The sequence below is a fragment of the Strix aluco genome, chromosome 26, assembly GCF_031877795.1.
Source record: "Strix aluco isolate bStrAlu1 chromosome 26, bStrAlu1.hap1, whole genome shotgun sequence".
In the NCBI taxonomy this organism is placed as follows: domain Eukaryota; kingdom Metazoa; phylum Chordata; class Aves; order Strigiformes; family Strigidae; genus Strix; species Strix aluco.
In genome coordinates, this window is record NC_133956.1 from 7,286,689 (window position 1) to 7,305,022 (window position 18,334).

The following is an 18,334-nucleotide window of genomic DNA, read 5'->3' on the forward strand; positions in this document are numbered from 1 at the left end:
TCCTCTAATGATAATTCAACCATACACCTCCTTGTAAAACATCTAAAATGATCAAACGCTCTGCAGCAAGATGAAGGCACCTCATCTTAGGAACCTGGTTTCCGTATTCCTTTTTATCCTGGAGATAAAATAAAGAACCATTTTCTCTGGCTGCTGCTGCAGTCTCTTGCCTTTCCTCACCCACACCGCTACCCACCCCCTTGGGAAGTAACACCGCAACAAACCCAGGCTGCTTTACCCCCCAGTCCTTTTCATCTCAACCCTGACTGCTGTCACAGGAGAAGCACAGACCGGCTCTTGCAAGTGCTCACCAGGGCCCAGAGGGATGTCCCTGTCTCTCCCCCAACAAGGTGACATTATGGTGTAGGTCCCTACGGCTGCTCCCTGGTGGCAGAGCCACAGCAGCCACTGTGCATGTCTTACCCCTCCTAAGGACAGCACTCCACTCCCACGCCAAAATATGTTCACCACTGCTTTGGGTGCTGGGATGAGGGAGGAAAAGCAGCCTGGGACAAGTAAGGTGGGAGATTTTAGGGAGATGGAGCTGAAGCCAGGTTAGATGCTCTGGAGCTTGGAGATGAAGCACAGATGGGAAGTGGATGGCTAAATGGGGAGGATGACAAACCGCAGGCAGGAAGGGTGGTTTGCCATGTCCCGAGAGCACCATGGTCCATGGGAAGAGCCACATTTCAGTGAGGGAAGGGGTGAGGTTCACTGGGGCTGGAGCTGACCCAGCTCATCACAGACTCAACAGCATCCCACAGCATTTTAGTGACTCCCTGCTGTGGTTTCTAAGGCTCTTTCTCCCTCCAGAAATGTTCTTACAAGAGTCTTCTCTGTGAAAGCCATCTCTGCCTAGCAGCCAGGTCTTCTAAGAAGGTGAAATTTTAAATAGAGCCCAGGAGGCAGAATTTCCTCCTGGCTTATAGACAAGTACCTGAATTTAGGAAGTGCATTTGTGGTGGAAGTGGGAGGTCAGGAGCTGTTGCTCTCTTTGTGGGAATTTCATCTCTGTGCTGAGCCCACCCTGCAAATATCTCTGCTTCCACTTTTTCAGCCTGCAGTTGGGCACAGCTGGGGCACTAAAGTCTCGCAGTTAACAGGGCTGTTCTCTGCTGGATGCCAGGTAGGTTGTGCCAATGCAAATGCTACATGAGCCCCTGGCAATTCTGACTCTTCTGCGACTTGGCATGACCAACCCATTGCAAATAAAGTTTTCGGACCAGGGTCCATGTTCCCTGCTAAGGGAATTCCCTGGGATGTTGGCCCATTTTGCAAAGCCTGGCTGTGTGGGGAGCCCCATGGATGAGACACAAGCAGTTTCAGATTCTTCCTTCTGTTTGAGGAATGTCTTGGATTGCTTCTCCTGGCAGGAGAGTCCCACTGCAATGCAGGGAAATAGAGAGGAGCTGTTCCCCCCCACCGCTTGTCTCTGCTAGGTCCTCAGCTTGACAGTGCCCAGGGCCTCCAGTAATGCAGCCATGGAAGGAAGGGCTCCATTTTCCAGTCCTGGACTCTCTAAACTCAGTGTTTCTACCCTGAGAAATGGCATTAGTCTATTGAGAAAATGTGGAGACCTGCTGCAGGGGGAATCTGTGGCAGGATAAATCTATCTGATGAAATTGCTCCGCTCCAGGGATACGGGCATAATATCACCCTGTGCTTGGCTGCACTCTGTGGTTGCACATCACACTAGCCTTAGCAGCTCTGCAGGCTTCTCACCTCTCAAGTGTGGCCTCCAGCACTGGGCTGGTCTCCTCACCACGACGGGCTGATGCTCAGGGAAGGAGCCTTCATGAAATGTGCGCTGTTGGAGAGCATGTAACAAATACCCTCCAGGGGAGTTATTCCCTCGCTGCTCTAAGCTTTATGCTCCCACCCCAATTCCCTGATGCTTGGCTGGCCCTTGGCTTGGTTCTGGTGCCACAGCCACATCTCTGGTTTGGCCTGAGGCTGCCTGACTGCAGACGTGTCCTGAGCTTTTGTGGATGTTCATGAAAGGATGGAAATAGCGTCTACGTTTTGTGACTTCAGAGCAGCTTGTTACCAGTTAAGTCTGCACAAGGCCTAAATGTCTCCATGTTGCCACTGCAGTCTGGCTTTCAATCAGCCCCTGACTGGAGATGCAGAGCTTCCTCTCTCCCCTGCCAAACACAAGCTCAGACCAGAGCCCTCTCCAGTCAGACCTGCTTTAAGTCCAAGAGAGGTCCCTGCTCACTGTAAGAGGCAGGAACCCATCCTAAACACTTCCTTTAGTGTGGCCAGAAACTAGCCTTGATGTTCTTGCCTTGCTCTTACCTTTCATTATCTACACTTTGCCTTAGGCTGGTGTCTAGGATCTGAACAGGACAGGTTCCCAATGTACCCAGCTGACTCTTCACTGTGTCCCATGAACTTTCCTTTACCATTGCTCACCATGATCACCATCTTTTCCCTTCCTGGGGACTGCAAACACCTTATTTTCTGGCAGAGTGAACATCCCATAAAGGGCCACAGCATTCAGTGAGGTTGACAAAATCACCCCATTGAGTGAAGAAGGGTCAGTGCAACCCTGTTGGGTTGGGAAGAGCCAACTCAAGGCATTTGCTTTGGGGAAGAGACAGAACAGGCCTTGTTGGGTCAGACAGGCAGGAGCCCCATAGTGTGTCTCAGATAGCTGCTGTCTCCAGACATCTCATCAGAGGATGAGGCTGAGATGAGCTGCTCCAGTGCTGAAGGCAGAGTTATTTCAGGCGGGTGTTGAGCAGCCTGGTGCCAGGCTTTTGACTTGACCAGGTTTAGGGCAGCGCCTAGCACATTGCATGGGGTAGCAAAGTCTTTCCCAGCAGTGGCAACAATTCGGAGATCAACACATGCACTTGCCCTGGGAGTCTGGAGAAGAGGTGGGGAGCACTGGTATCCCCCTTTGAACAGCTCCTCCTAACTGCAGCACACACACACAGGCACACACATGCACACTGCATGTCCCTGTGCTGGAGCTGGATGGATTATGCCTTGAGACGAACCATCCAAGATGCTTGCCAGTCATTTGCAGGCTGTAAAATAATAAGGGAGGAAGGAAAGCAAGTGACACCTTCATTTCAGCTTCTGTCTGTCTTGCGCTCCGATCTCCGACAGCCAGAGACGGGGCAGAATAAAACATCTGCTTAATTTGACCTGTCGACTCTTCAGGGAGAATTGCTCGCGCCCGCCGATGCGAAGGTCACCTCATTAAGAGGAGCAAGAGCTGAGTCCCCCACCTGGGGGAGGCTGGGTGACTCCAACCTGCTGAAGGGTGACCTTTTCTCCAGGCGCGCATGGTGCGGGAGGAGATGGGTCCTGGCACACGTGCTCCAACCCAAATGGCAGTTAGTTTTGCAGACACTTACACGTCCCGAGCACTGGTTTTGAACTTTTCATTCTCACAAGCTTGTCAGCTCTTGAAAGCTGTAAGTGCCTGAGGTGTCTCTTGTTCGCTGATGGGGTGAGCATGACACTGGTGAAAAATGCTCCCTTCCTCACTGGCAGAGCTCGGGGAGAGCAGGATCAAGCCCAAGATTCCCACCCACAGGAAGGTCTAGGCGCATTTTGGGCCCACCATGAGCAGACCTTTCCTTCTGCAGCATGTGTGAGCAGAGCTGTGTTGCAGCTCCCCAGAAAATGGGCTGGATGTGGCCCAGACTTAGCCGATAAGTGGCCTGTGGGAAGGCAGCGTGTGTGCACGACTCCCTAGAGTAACCCATCTTGTGGTGCAGAACGAACAAGGGAGCGTGAGCCCTATGGGATGCCTGCTGGCACCCTGGGTGCAAGCCCTCCTCCCACCCCCAGCACTCTTCCTTGCTCCAGCTGGTCCCCAGTGTTTGCAGAGCCCCAGCCACTCCAAGCCTCCATGGGCAGCAGGGCACTGCAAGGCCAGCAGCAGCATTTGTGCCATGGGAAAGCAAATGATGCCTGGTTTCCCCTGTTGCCTCAGAGGGGATTTTTTTTGCCTTTCATGTTATCACCGAGCTGGGGAAAGAGAACATCAACTTTTCTTGCCAGCAACGCAGCGTTCAGACTGCTGCACTCCTCCAGCAGCCCGGCAGAGCATGCTGGCCTGCACACCTCCCCCGAGAGCTGCCCTTCCACCCCTTCCCGGAGCAGGAGAGGAGAGACATGCCCGCCTCCTCCCTTGCGCTGCCCTCCACAGACCTTTAATTCTTTCTCCTCTGATGTTAATCTTGGAGGTGGTGCACAGGTCAAGTTTAATATGCTATCCTGGGGGAGTTTCATTTAGAGCCAGTGAGAGGGAGACTGGGGATTCAATTAGGGTTTCCCGTGTAGTCCGAGAGCATCACCAGCTTCAAAAGGCAGTAGGCTGTGCTCAGCAAATGCCAGCAGAGGCAGTTTCCCACAGACCTGGCTTTTACCCACGGCTCTTGCCTGTACCTGCTGCCTCTCTGCCCCACACCGCTGTGCCCAGCACACACCCCGCCATGGTCACAGTGCTACTGCCCAGGGCCACTCGCAGATGCCATCCCTCACTCGCACGCCTGCCCATGCACGCCTCCTGGCCCACGTGCACACGTGCGTGTCAGCACCCAACCCTCTGTGCTGGGAGAAGAGCTGGCAGCAATGGCAATGGCATGTCCACTCACTCCTCCCTCTACCTCAGTTTCCCCATCTGGCAAGTAGGAGTCAAAGGGCGTGGTACTTATGGATGGTTCTCCTGTGAGATCTATGGGGGGGATCCACAGAGACCCCCTTGGCACAGGGGTACCTGTCTGAAGCATTTGTTGGGGGTGTTAGGGGTACGTTGATGGCTCCAGACAGCCAGGTCCCCCTCAGCAGACTGAGACACCTCATTCCCATCTGCTGCTTGGGCACGTGGCGGCAGCGCCGTCCATAATGTGAAAGGACAGGCAGTAAAAGACTGTGATGGGGATCATAAATATCCATTAAACCAGCTTTTAATCTATCCTGATAACAACAGGGATGCCGGTGAGCGAGAGACAGGAGCCTGGCAGGCTGCGTGCAGGGAGCAGGTGGCATGCAGACAGCAGGGCATCACAGCATCCCGCCACAGGCTCTCGCTGCCCATCAGAGATGAGCCATCTCTGCAGACCATGGAGCCAGGGGCAGTTCCTGGGTACAGAAGGGCATGCTCCCACACTGCCTCCTCCAGAGAAAGACCTCCAGCCCAGCACACAGCCCTGGCACCAGCTGCATGAGACCTGACATGACACTGATTCGTCAGGAGGAAAGAGAATCTGTGCCCAGATAAGAAGGTGAAGCCACAGCCCCTCTTCCACCAGCGTTGCTCCAGCAAAGGAGAAAGCATGTTTCTGCCTTCCCTTGGTGCTGGGGAGCAGAACCACGTCCTAGCCCTTGGAGGCAGGTGGTTCACAAAGGGAAAAACCTGGCTTCTCTCCATCACTCCCCAACAAAACTTCCATGTAGAGCCCCTCAATGAAACCCTGTTTGTGTGTGGCAGCTCATCCTCTGGTATATGGATCCAGTTCTTGCATCCAGCCTGTCCTGCTCTCCAGAGGCAACAGACTCTTCCTGGAGCTCCTCCGGGTAACAAGAGCATCGTCTTTCTTAAGTCATGTTGACAAGTTTCTCCCTACTTTGTGTATAATGTCTTCACCTTCCTCCCTGCCAGTACTGCCACCCACTATTTATGGCTGTACACCATGGAGCAGATCACATCTGGTGTCCTTCCTCTGGTTTCAGCATAGGACAACGTGCCCCTGGATTGCTGCTGCTGCTGCCACGATGCTCTTTGCTGGAGTCAGAGCCAGCTGCAAGATGGCAGATCCTTCCCCTGGGAACCTGGGATCTTCCTGATGCAGACTTTTCCACAATGTATAAATTTTGGAGGGGCTGAATATTCCACCCAGAAATATCAAAATGTTTAGCTGGGTTTTGATGCTGCTGAATCATTAAACAGTAAAATGCTAGATAGAATAGAAATGTAGATTTGAAGTAATATGATAATATAAAAGCCCAAATGGAATGAAACCAAATGATAATGTCAAATTGAAATGTTCATCTCTCATTGGAAAGAATCTTTTCGACGTTATTGAAACAAAATGTGAAAGTTGAAATCATTTGATTTGACACTTCTCCATAGAAAAAAAAATCATCAGGATCGACATGTTCCCAGGAGATGTTCAGATTTTAAAAGCTGCTCTGCTGGAAAAATGTTGCCAGACAGAAATAAGACAGAGCAAAGGAGCCAGTTGCTCCCTCTGCACCCACTCTGAGCCAGTGGTTTGACATGAAGAGAAGATTAATGCAAAGGATGCTTGAAAGGGACAGAGCAAATTCTGCCCTCGACTCCACTCCTTTGTGCCCTGCTCTGTGCCCAGGGAGAGCAGCTGGCCAGCAGCCTGACCCTGCACCATCCCTGCCAGGGCCACGCCAGCCAGGGACTTGCATTTTACCCTGCTTCTCTTGCCTGTGTCTTTCACTGTTCCTTATTGCTGGCAGCATGTGCTGTCGGCAGCAGCACCGTGGCTCACATGGGAGGTTGTTCTGCAGCAGCAAAGCTGGTGCTCTGGGATTTCACAGCCCATCGACTTGCCCAGTCCTGTCTTTCAGCATTTTTGTATTTCTTTCATGACCCCTCTTGAGTCCGGCACACCTGCCAGAGCAAGACTTGCTCTGAGATGCTGACCTGGGTGGTTTGCACCCCTCCAGCACTTTCTGGCTTGCCCAGTGTGGGAGGGAGTGGTGAGGGGTGCCCAAAGGCAGCAATGGCCCAGCAGTAAGTAAGATCCACCCCTCTCTGCACATGCTTTGATAAGCTGGCATCTGCCTCCAGAAAATGCTGCCCTTGGGGTGGGCAGAGCCAGGATCACTGTCCCAACTCCCCCTCCCTTGACATTACGTGGCCTGAAGGAGCAGATATTACCATCCTTCTGAGCTGGTCCGAGGCCCCTGCTCCCCTACTGCATTACCAGGACTCCAGGGCTTTCCCAGGTTGGCAGGGGAAGGCAGGAGACCTGGCAGTGCCAGCGCTGCTTGGGTAGTAAGTGCCCACAGCAGAGAGCTCAGCTTGCTGCACAGTAGCAAAGTGGTCCTTGCAGCCCGCTCTGCAAGGGGGTGGATGCCCAGAAAACCCTGCGGCAGCTAGGTTTTCTGCCTGTGCTGGGTGAGAGCAGGATGCAGCCAGGGCCAAACCTCCCTCCTGGCTTGTTCCCTCCTCTTCAGGCTGCAGAGCTTGCCACGGCCGAGGCTGGTGCTAATGAAGATTTCCTGGAGCGCTTGCTTAGCAGAAAATGATTGGTTACACCCGAGCTCGTAATTAAAAAAAAAGAGAGCGAGTGCACTAATGGGTATTTATTTGACTGTTACCTTGTCATGTATTTATCGATGCAGATAAATTCAAAATCATTAAATGCTTTACGGGGCCTGACAATTTACAGCCCCTGTCAGCACTCCGCGCCCTGCCTCTGTGGCGGCAGAGCAGCGCGGTGCGGCGGCATGGCCGCGGGCAGGGGACAGATCCTGGCTCCCCTCTGCCTCGGCACAGGGTCAGGAGCCAGCTGGGACGTGTGGAGGCAGGGGGGCCAGCAGCCTGGGATGAGGTGTACATGTGAAAAAGGTGCTGAGGTGATGCTGTGTCTCGATCTCTGCTCCGCAGGGATGTGCAGAGACAGCAACAGGTCTCTGCTTGGGGCTGGAAGTGCAGCCTGGGTATAATGGGCACCTTTGGTGCTACATGGAGGGTGGGCAGTGATTTGAGCTGTGTCTCCACCTCCTCACAGACCCCATCCCTGACTCAGACATCCCTGTGTGGATGACAGCCCCAGGCAGGTGGGACTGGAGATGCCTCCGGGGCAAGGTGGGTCTGAAATAATTTGTCATCTCTGTGCAAGTGGAAATCTCAAACCAAGCACACGGGAGCTGTCTGGCATTGCTCAGAGGCCAAACATGAACCAACATGACCACAGCACAGGGGAACTTTTCCTCTGCCTTCTTTCTTGAGGTGGAAACCCCTTTCAATGCCTCCCCATCACAGAGCCAATGAAGAGAGGATGAAGGGAGGATGAACGGTTTTCCCAGCTCTGTAACAAGCACCAGGGGCAGCCCAGAGTAGCCACAAATCTCAGGAGAGCGTCTCTCTAGAGACAGGGGCATCTCTTGACTCAGTGTTTGCATAGCAACAAGGCCCTGCCTTCATACTGATTATACAGCCCCTAATTACCTTATTATTCCCATTAGCCAAGGCGGGCAGCCCCTTCCTCTCCATGCACCCGCAGGCAGCCTGGGCGTGGGCCTGAGTGTGGGATCCCAGCACTCTGATTGCCTGTCACCATCATTTTATAGACTCTCATGTGTGGCAGCACCTGAGCTGGCACATCCTTCTGCCACGTAACTCCAGCTCCACCCTTAGCACCCAGAGTGGGCACCCATGGGTGCACATCTGTGCAGCATGATCTGCCCTGTGCTCATGCCTTTGCACGTGCTGAGTGTGTGTGCACGCCTGTGCGCACACTTTCCGTGTGTGCGTGGTGCAACTGCTCTCCCCCTGTTTCCCTTGGGATTTTCCACGGAGATGGTTTTCCCCAGAGAAGCAATGCTCTCTCTGCGGAGCGGCTGCTCCCCCCAGGATCTCCGCAGCACGGAGCAGAGTAAGCAGCAGCAGCAGCAGCCCTGAGCCGGGGCAGAGATACAGCTGCTGTGGCACTCATCCTGCCTGCTGCCAGGCCTCCACATCCCCATGACCCAAACCTGTTCCTGGGATGCAGTTCAAACAGGATCACTTCCAATGCAGATGTGCACCTGCCTCTCCCACAGCTCTGTCCTGAACCCAAACTCGCCATGGCAGGGAGGACACCCGCTCCCTCAGCTCAGACCTGCTTCTCATTGTAGCAGGGGACTCTGAGGGGGAACATCTTCATCTTGATCTCTGCGGTCTTTCACTGTGGGGAACGGTCAGGCTGATGCCGGCCTGGTGACAGCACAGGGGTGAGCGCAGCTGGTGATGCTGCAGGCTGGCCTCGGGCACAGCTGGGAGAAACCTCTGCCTGAGCACCTGCCTCTGAGCATGCTGAACAGGCTGCCTCGCTGCCCTTGCTGTCTGCAGGCAGCCTGGGAGGCAGGAGCACAGCCTGCTCCTGCCTGCACTGCTCTGCCCTGCCCGCCAGCTGCAGTGTAGGAAGCTCCTTGCTCAGTGTTAACATCAGGATGAGAGCCCTGGGCAGCATTCAGACCAGCCGGGGCACTGAGCCTCCTCCCAGCAGCTCAGCACCCACCGGCGACAGTGGATGCTGCATCGGCAAGTGTGGCGTGGGCTCGGTGAGAGTCTCTGTGAGAGCGGCTCTCATTGTGCTCGGAGCACGTGGCATGGCAGCTTGGACAGCATCATTGTTCGGGAGAGAAAAGGCAAGAACTGGGGCTGTGCGTGTAAGTAGGTCACACGCGAGGCTGGAGATGAGGCCACGGGCGCAGACTATAAATACAAGAGGGAGAAGAGAGGGAAAAGGGGGATGGGGATGTGTGGGTTTGGACAGTGCGAGAGCGTGGGGGGTCTCACAGACAAACAGACATGCAAGACCATGTCCCTACCAGCTGTGCAAAGGCACAGAGGTCTCTCTGCTGTATTTCTTGCCATCGGCAGAATCCTAACTTTTCACTCCATTTCTGCCCTTCCAGCACAGGAGAAGTCCTGTCCTGTCCCCCTTGCCCAACACAGTCCAGTATCGGAGCTCTTGCCTGCTGGGATCTATGTGGGGAGGATGCTCACAACTATGCAGCCTCTAGCTGTTCTCTCTGCTGGGTGCATAACAGCCTTTATCCTCATGACAGTCACAAGTTATAAAATTCTACTGCAACATGGAGTTACACCAGGGCTGGGGACAGAGAAGCAGCTCAGCCACCATGATTATGGGGAGACACATCCCTCTGCCTCGCTGGGCAACCCTTGTGCCCCCATGTCAGACTGGAGAGGCCAACGTGACCCCCAAGATGCCCCATTCCAGTGTGAGCGCAGGTGGGGGCTTCCCTCCCTCCACAGCCAGAGTGGTCCTGTGGCTGTGAGTGGGTGATGCGTAATGAGCACACCCGGGGCAACATCACTGTGCAGGACCGCCGCCAGCAAACGACCCATCTGATGGTAGGGTCAGAGTGATGCTCCCCTGCTGTCTCCCTTGGCAGCACCTGACGCTTCAGCACATGGTTAAACCCTGCATCCTGCAACCTAGTGGGTTGTGAAACGTTGAACACAGGCGGAAAATACCTTCCTGGCTCCTGTGGTGATCAGCTGGTGCCCCTAGGCAGGAGGTGCAATTAACCTTCTCTTGACAAGAATAACTACCAATGTTATCATTGATCATAAAATTATCCAGCCCTTTCCAAACCCCAGCTACAGGATTGGAGTGGAGGTGGTGTGGCATGGGAATGGAGAGTGCAGAAACAAAGTCACAGCATTTGCAGTGTCCCAGCGCTGTCCTGGTGCACATGGAGGAGAGCTGGGAGACATCTCCACAACCTCTCACCTTCACACCCTCAGGTGCTGCAACTCCCTAGGCCTTGCAATGGTCTGGCCCAGGAAGATATGTGAGCTGAGACACATTACAAGACAACAGGAATAAAGAAATGGCCAAAAGGACCCTCAACAAAGCTTAAAATTTAATATGAAGAAAAGCCACAAAATTAAGGGATGAAAAAAATCCTTTGTCTAATCCACTGCTCTAACTACTGGGCAACACAGAACAAAGGAAAGGTGAGGCTTCGTGTTTCAAAAGCTGTGCTTGATTATAGGTTGTCCATCAGGCATTACATTGAATAAATGATAAACGAGACGTTCCCTAATTCCAAACCTGTCACTCCACACACATGTTATCCCATAATGGATGTGAACCAGGGATAGGTCACTTCGGGATGAATCAGGGTGAATCACGTTGGCCTGTCCTCACCATACCCAGCCCGTGCCAGCACGGCTGGCTGCAAGTGGGGTCTGACCTCAGGGCAGGATACAGCAACCAGGGGGATGTAACGGGGACAGGGTGTTGTCCTTTGGCATCTGCAGTGAAACCGCTGCAAACGGCTTAATCACTGTTTAATTATGTCAAAGCATTGGTTGCTCACTGAGTGACTTCTGCAGAATGCTGATCTGGGGAAAATCTTTCCCTTTTTTTGTAACGGAAACCAAGAAATTGGAAATTCTCAGGGTAAAAAATATTTCTGGTCTTGGTTAGGAAAATCAGGCTTTGGCTGTTGGAAAGCCAGGCATTTTCACCAACTTCTGTCCTGACAGCTTTTGTTTGGGGTTTTTCATTTATGAAAGGAAAGGGTTTGGCAGGGAGGGGGAAATCTGATGGCAATGCAAGGAAAAGGGAGAAAAAGATTTCTTCACAAAATTTGCAGTGGAAAATAACTACACATTTTAATTTTTTTTCTTTTTTTATCTACCTCTTTTGAACCTCCCTGCTGGAGGGGGCTACTGTGGCCTCACACCTCACACCCAGTGTGCTGGGGGCTTGTCCGTGGGGCAGCGCAGTGGTGGGGATGCCATGTGCTCCCACCCCTTCCTCCCCACGGAGCTGGGGCTGTCGGCAGCAGCGGCTGCCAGCGCTAACCCAGATTCCAAGGGCGTCATGCTGCGCGGCTGCTAAATTGGCAGCATGTAAGAGGCATGTCACCTGGGTGACAGGGTGTCTCTGACTGCAGGAGTGTTTGAATACACTGCGCCGTGTGCTAAATACTCCCATCATTACGACTGAGCTGGAGAGGCAGAGTGGGAAAGTTCCCTGCAGTATTCGAAGCAAGGATGGAGGATGGATTTGCAGAGACCCCAGGGCAGTGAGCAGCCCCCTCGCACCGGTGCCTGGTCATGATGGCTGGTGACCTGCTGTCCCCATCCCCAAACTTTCCTGGCCTTTGGAAGCAGAGAGCTGGCAGCATTACTTGCTGGATGGAGGTTGGGCATCTCTCCAGGAGCATGCCCTTGCTCTCTCGACCATCACCAAACTCCTGGAGGCTGATGAAAGAGATAGATATCTTCTGCTGAGGGCAAATGAGGGAGCAATTAATCACCCCTTTTCTTTAGAAATAGCTGGGAAACCACAGACCAAGGCTGGAGTCAGAGCTGGGCCATGCGGTCAGAGGGGTTTACCGGGGGGAATACAGATGCGAGGCGGTAGGAGCCATGTGTCTCTGCGAGTCAGACGCAGAAGGAGAAGGTAGCAAGGAAGCCAAGGAGACAGCCACAAGCGTGCTGGCAACCTGACCCTGGGGGATCGTGCTTTGGGCAGCACGGCGGCAAGGCAGAGGCTGAGGCTTGTTATGGAGAAGCAGCTTCCCACCACCTGAGCCCTTTGCAAACACACAACAAAAAAAATGTGTTGCATGGGAGCCCTTTCCCCTCTATGGGGCAACAAGCCGGTGAAGGTCCATGTCAGCTGACCCATGGCTTGGGAAGGGCTGTGCTGGGCAGATTTTGCAGTCAGTGGCTGCTGGTGAGCATCATGCACATACAGCACCACGTGGACTGCTCCATGCACACCTTCACCAGAGACATGGAGGCTTCACAGTGGGTGGGTAAACACCAGTGTTGGCTGCACCAGCCCTGTCCTGTCTCTTCTTGAGAGAAACAGAGCCCACCACTCCCTTTCTCCTCTCTCACACTGGAACTCTTCCAAGCCACTTGCAGGGGCCCTTCCCCGCCCTCCCTGCCAGAGGGTGGTCATTCATCACACTTGTGAAGACCTCCCTGCAGTGGATCCATCACAGCTCCCTCCTCTCTATTAGGAAGACGGCTCACGCCAGCAAAAACGCCCAGCCCACAGCCCCTCACCTGTGTTCCCAGCCCCATTGCACATAGGTCAGGCAGATGAGTTGCCTGTGTCAAATAAATGGCCCACGTTGCAGGACAGCGGATCCGCAGGTCCTCGGGGTGACAAGCCATGGCATCCCAAGTGGCCAGAAGCCCCATGCTGCAGCACTATCGTCAAAGTGAGTAATTTCTGCTCTGAGCAGTCAGATTTCCAGCCTCAACATAGACACTGCTGCTGGACAACAGGCCATCTCCATGTGTGCACAGGGGGCTTCAGTCATGTTCTTCTGGATCTGACAAACATCAGCCAGGTCCTGGGTCTGTGTCTTCTGCAGCCCCTTTAGCCCAGCTAAAGGCTGTAGCAGAAGGAGAGAGAGAGACCGAGCAAGAGGCTCACAGATGTGTATTCTGCTCATTGCTCACAAATACTAATGGCCCAGAGTTATTAATATTGCCACTGTAGTCATATCTGGGTAATTACTGCCATTAACCACCAGCAGAACTATTGAGTTCCCCTAATCAGTGCATTATAATAATTGGGACCAAGTGTTTTATAGATCCGGACACTAATTCCTTCCTAGCACCTCTCCCACCCTGGGAGCTGCTCCTCCCTGCTTGGCTGCCAGCCATCTCCCAGCCCCGGGAGCTGCTCCCTTCGACTGACTGCTGGGGCACTCGTGTGACCCACGTGCCATGGGGTGGATGACAGCTTGTGCAGGGATGTCCCATGTCTCCACCCGATGGAAAATCATGGCTGTAGGAGATTTAGGTGTTTAGGTGCTTCCTCCTCAGGGCTGGCCTCTATGCTTGAGCTGTCTCCAACAGACCCATCAGGCTGTGAAGGTGGAGGTGGCTCTGTGAGCAGGGCTTGCAGGAGGGGAGATGGGTCCAGGACCTGCACATGTGGTGCAGCAATACTGCAGCTCCCCGGTACTGGGAGGCAGCAGGACTGGAGGGAGCGCTTTGGCTGTTCCTGTTCTGCTGGGACAGAAATCTGGTGTGGGTGAAATTAATTGCACAGTCTGCTATTTACACCGATTTCCTCTTGCTCTGGAAAGCTCTTCGCTACTGCAGCCATCTGGACCTTGGAGCCCAAACCCCCCTTGGCCCAGAGCTGGTGGCTGTTCAGGTAGTGATTCAACGGGTTGTGTAAGATGAGTATCTTCCCCACGCTCCCCAATGCACTGAGCCAAGTGGGCAGCTGCCCTCACATTGTTGCTGCCTGCCACCAGTGCAGGCAGGAGGGCTTCTGCCTTGCCCAGTGTTTTGAGAGGGAGGTCAGCCAGGGCCAGCTCCTTTCCCAGCTCTGCTTTCTCTAAGCACCAGCAATCCCTTGTTCTCCCCAAGTGGTGCCTGGGGCAGGCAGAGCCAGGCTGTCTCCGAAATCAGCAGACAGGCGTCTGCCACAGACCTTTGGGCCAGATCATGGGGACAAAGTTGGTCCCAAACTGAACCCTGGCAGGGAGGGCTGGAGTCTGCGGGCAGAGAGGGTCTGCAGCCCCCCAAGACACCTTTGTCCTTGTCTAGAGCAGGGCAGCAGATCTGTGACTTGTTCGTGACTGGGAAAGCACAACCATATGTAATTTAGAGCTGGCCTGCAAATGAAAATCCCTGGAAATGCTAATAAATAAAATAAACAGGGAGGGGAATTCTTGGGGGGTAGGGTGGGGGTTAAACAAAAGGTTTTGTTTTGACCAAGCCAATGCATTTTCTTCCAACCACAGCCATTTCACAGAATTTTTTTGATGTTTAGAAAAATAAAATTAAGGGAAACTTTGAAACAAAGTCATTTGGAAGAGAAAAAAAATCAAAACATTTCACTCTGAAAATGCTGAAATGAAATGTTTTGATCTTTTGGGGTTTTTTTTCCTCCAAACAAACCGTTCAGCAGAATTGACATACTCTTCCAGAACCTTTTTGTGTTGTCAAATCTGAATTTTTATTTTTATTATTTTACAAAAAAAAAAAAAAAAAAAAAAAAGCCCTCTCAGCTCTAGCCAGCTAGAGAGGTGAGTTCCTAGCAGGCAAGGAGATATGGTCTATCCTCGGTGGGAGCTCCCTGATGTTTTTGGGGGGACCCTCCCAGGGACCCTGCCCATACTGTGAGTCTGAGGAGAGAGCTTCACCCCTGAGGAGCAGAGAGCAGTGTCGGAGACGCGCTGGAGAGCAGAGCTCATCCTCCTGCGCTCTCGCCCCCAATGGGACACAACCGACCAAGGGACAGTGCTGCAGAAGGGAGTGCGATGGCCTCACCACCCTGGGAGGGGTGAGCCAGGTGAGAGCCACTGCCCTGGTCCCCCGGGATCTGCCAGGTGAGAGAACAGAGCGATGCAATCAATAGTGCTAATTGCAAAGGCAATGTCTAGCAGAAATAAGGTGGTTATTCTGCATCACTGGACACTCTTACAATCAAATCGTCCACAGACAATTAGCTGAGCAGGAGAAATAGGAATTAGATTTCTAATTGTTCTGCTGGTGAAAGGCATTTCCGAGCACTCGGAGGACTGGAGGAGGGAGAGGTTTGCATCTTTGCTGGGCTGCAGGAGCTGCCATCCCTGCTGTCATTCCCAGAGGGTTAACCGAGCCAGGGAACAAGAACTGCAGCTGGGAAGTACAGACGGCTTCTTGGGAGGCTTTGGCCAGTGCTTATTTTTCACGGCTGGGTTATTTATTTCTTTCATTCAGCTGCCTGCACGACTGAGCAGGCAGTGCTCTGTGCTCCTCTCTAGGCACTCACATGCTGGCAGTGTGTTCCTGCAGACTACTGGGTGTCCCCCAGCTCCATCCTGGGCCAAGGACATCTCCCATCCATTGCCCACCCTGCTGACGGACCACCTGCATCCCCCAGCATGCTCCCAACATCACTGTCCCCATCCCCAATGAGGCAATGGAGCAGATGAGCAGGACCCAAGATCCTGGCCCTGAACCCCCATCCTGCAACTCCTCAGCGAGCCCACGTCCTGCTAGACAGCACATTAAGAAAGACGGGGGAGGAAGCACTAGGATTTTTCTGTTTGTTATTAATGTTCATGTTGACTCACACTGGTGGGTGTCGTACGACTTGAGGGAGTCTCCTGATGCTGCAACTCCTGGGGCTGCGTCGTGAGGACAATGGGAAGTCCTCCCGCCTCTGCTCCCTGAGCTGAAGGGAACCATTCACTGCATCCCTGGTGCCTACAAAGGGCCTGGCTGTTTTGGAGGGTGGTCTTGAACCATAGAGGTCCTTACACCCACTCCAACATTGCATTCTCATTTGGCAGGTGAGTATGGTGTAGCTGCAGCATCCCAAGAGGGCCATAACCCTCCTTTAGGTGTAACATCTGCATCAGTGCTGATGACAACAGACTGCACTCATGCAGCAAAAGCCATGGGCTGGGAGAAAAGACCCTTCTGGTTTTGGTACCTACCAGTGCAGAGAGCAAGGAGATCTGAGAGCAGTTTCCCTTTCTTCCAGCTCTCAGTTTAAGTCCATCATCCAGCTGCTGATCACCACAGAGAGGAGGGTCCTGAGCAGTGCTGAGGGGCTATCCCTCTCTGTTTTTCCATATTCCCACAGCCTGTTGGAGAGTGCTGGGCTCAGAGCTCCCTGGCCATGACAAGAGAGCAGGGCTGGCTGTGAGCATGGGGCAGCTCAGCAGGACACCCCGCAGGGACTCTTCTCTCCTGGCCCTACTGGCACTTCTGAATCCAGCATCCTCACGGGTACAGAGATAACTCCAGCAACTCTCCCTCGTGATGCCGCAGACAGTAAAGTCACCAGCATCCCTTTCCTTCTCAGCAGCAAAAGCAGGAACAGTGAAGGGGGTTATGTTACTGTGTTGGACCCCTGGGCAGGACCTGCTGTTGGAGTGAATCACCAGTCATCTGCAGACAGAGGCCATCCTGGCCTCTCCTGCCTCACCACTGCAGAGGTACTGTCCCAGGGGGAAGACCTGGAGCAGCCTGCAGCCAAACACCAGCAGCCACATTTAGTGGTCAGGGGATCTCCTGCTGCTATTGCCCCTCTGAGCCTAGCTGGACCCTGCTGCAACCTGGAGCTGAACACTGAACAGCCTAACTATAAAAAAAAACTTGAATCAAGTCACCTCAGAGACCGTGTGGCTGCTGGTCATCACATTCACACTATCCATCAGTTTGGGCTCAGCAGAGACCACAGTGGTTTTCTCATGTTGTCTGGATGTCCTGTATCCTCACCAGAAACTGCCCTGCATGAGAGCCCCGTGTCGCAGACCTGCTGACACATGACGGGGCTCGTTGTGCAGGGGCAGAGGGGCTGTGGCATGGGCACAGGCAGCACAGTGAAGGCTCTCTGCCTGCCACGGCAGAGACGAGTGCAGCCTCATCTCGTGCTTTCAAAAGGATCAGCCCCAGGTGCTGAGGCTGCCGTGGGAGTACAGCCAAATATATCCATACATACAGCCATATATTCTCATGCACAAACACACACACACACACACACATATATATATGAGTCCCCTTTGCCTTTGAGTCACCAGTGCTAGAAACCTTCTCTGCCAAGAGTCTTCTGAGAAATATTCCCCCTCTCTCTCTGTTTCTCCCTCTCTCTTGCATACGGGCTAATTTTATCTTCTGTCTTTCATCTGCCTGTGTATCTACCACTCCTGACAAAAAAGAGATTTTCACAGATTTTGCTAGTGCTCACCAGCTCTAAAAGCTTTCATCTCCCTCTGACGATGAGTGCATGTCATCTGCTCGCTCCAAATTACAGCGGAGGCCTTCACACTCAATCGGAGCATTTTCTGCCTAATTTCCCAGGCAGCAAGATTAAGTGTGGGCTCGAGGCTTGTCTGGTGTGATCCACAGAGCAACCCGCCTCCCAGCTCCCAGGGCTGGCCCCGAGGAAGCCAGGAGCACACCTCGCCCTGCCTTCTCTAATGCACAGTCTTAAAAGAAGACGTGCAAAAGCGCTATCTCCAGAAGGCAATTCCTGACCCTACATATCGGAGGGGGGTGTCTGAGCAGGGGATCTGCCTGCCCAAATGAGGTGCCCAGGTGTGAGAGCAACTCTGAGCATTGCAGGTTCAAAAAGCCTCTCAGAACCAAACCCACCCCGGCAGAGGCTGGTGCAAGACCAGGAGGCAACAGCAGCTTTTCTGTGCAATGCTCAGGCTGTGTCCAGAAGCAGCAGAGAGAGGGGAGCAGCAGGCGAGGCGTTAGCTCCCAGTCATCACCGTAGGGTTTTCACAGGGCACAGCCAGATCAGCAGGTCCCAGGCGGGAGTTAAGTTCCACCCTGCCCTCACCACAGAGTCCCCTCCCTGCATCTCCTCTCTGCAAGGCTTTATCAGGAGGGACACAGGCTGGACACAGGATGGGCTGGGCCAGCAGAGCCCCGAGCATAGATCAGCCGGTACCCAGGACATCATTGTGGGTCTCCAAACCCCACCAGCTCTTTCCAGTTCCTGGCAGGCATCCCACACTGCAGGGAGCTGCCAGGCCAGTCCCTGCCCTCTCTGCCTCTGGCTCTCCCTGCAGCACCGCAGAGCATCACCCCGGTGCAGGCACACTGCTGACCTAGACCTGGCCTCCCCTGGCAAAGCACACTGTCCCTGGGCACCAGAGCAGGCAG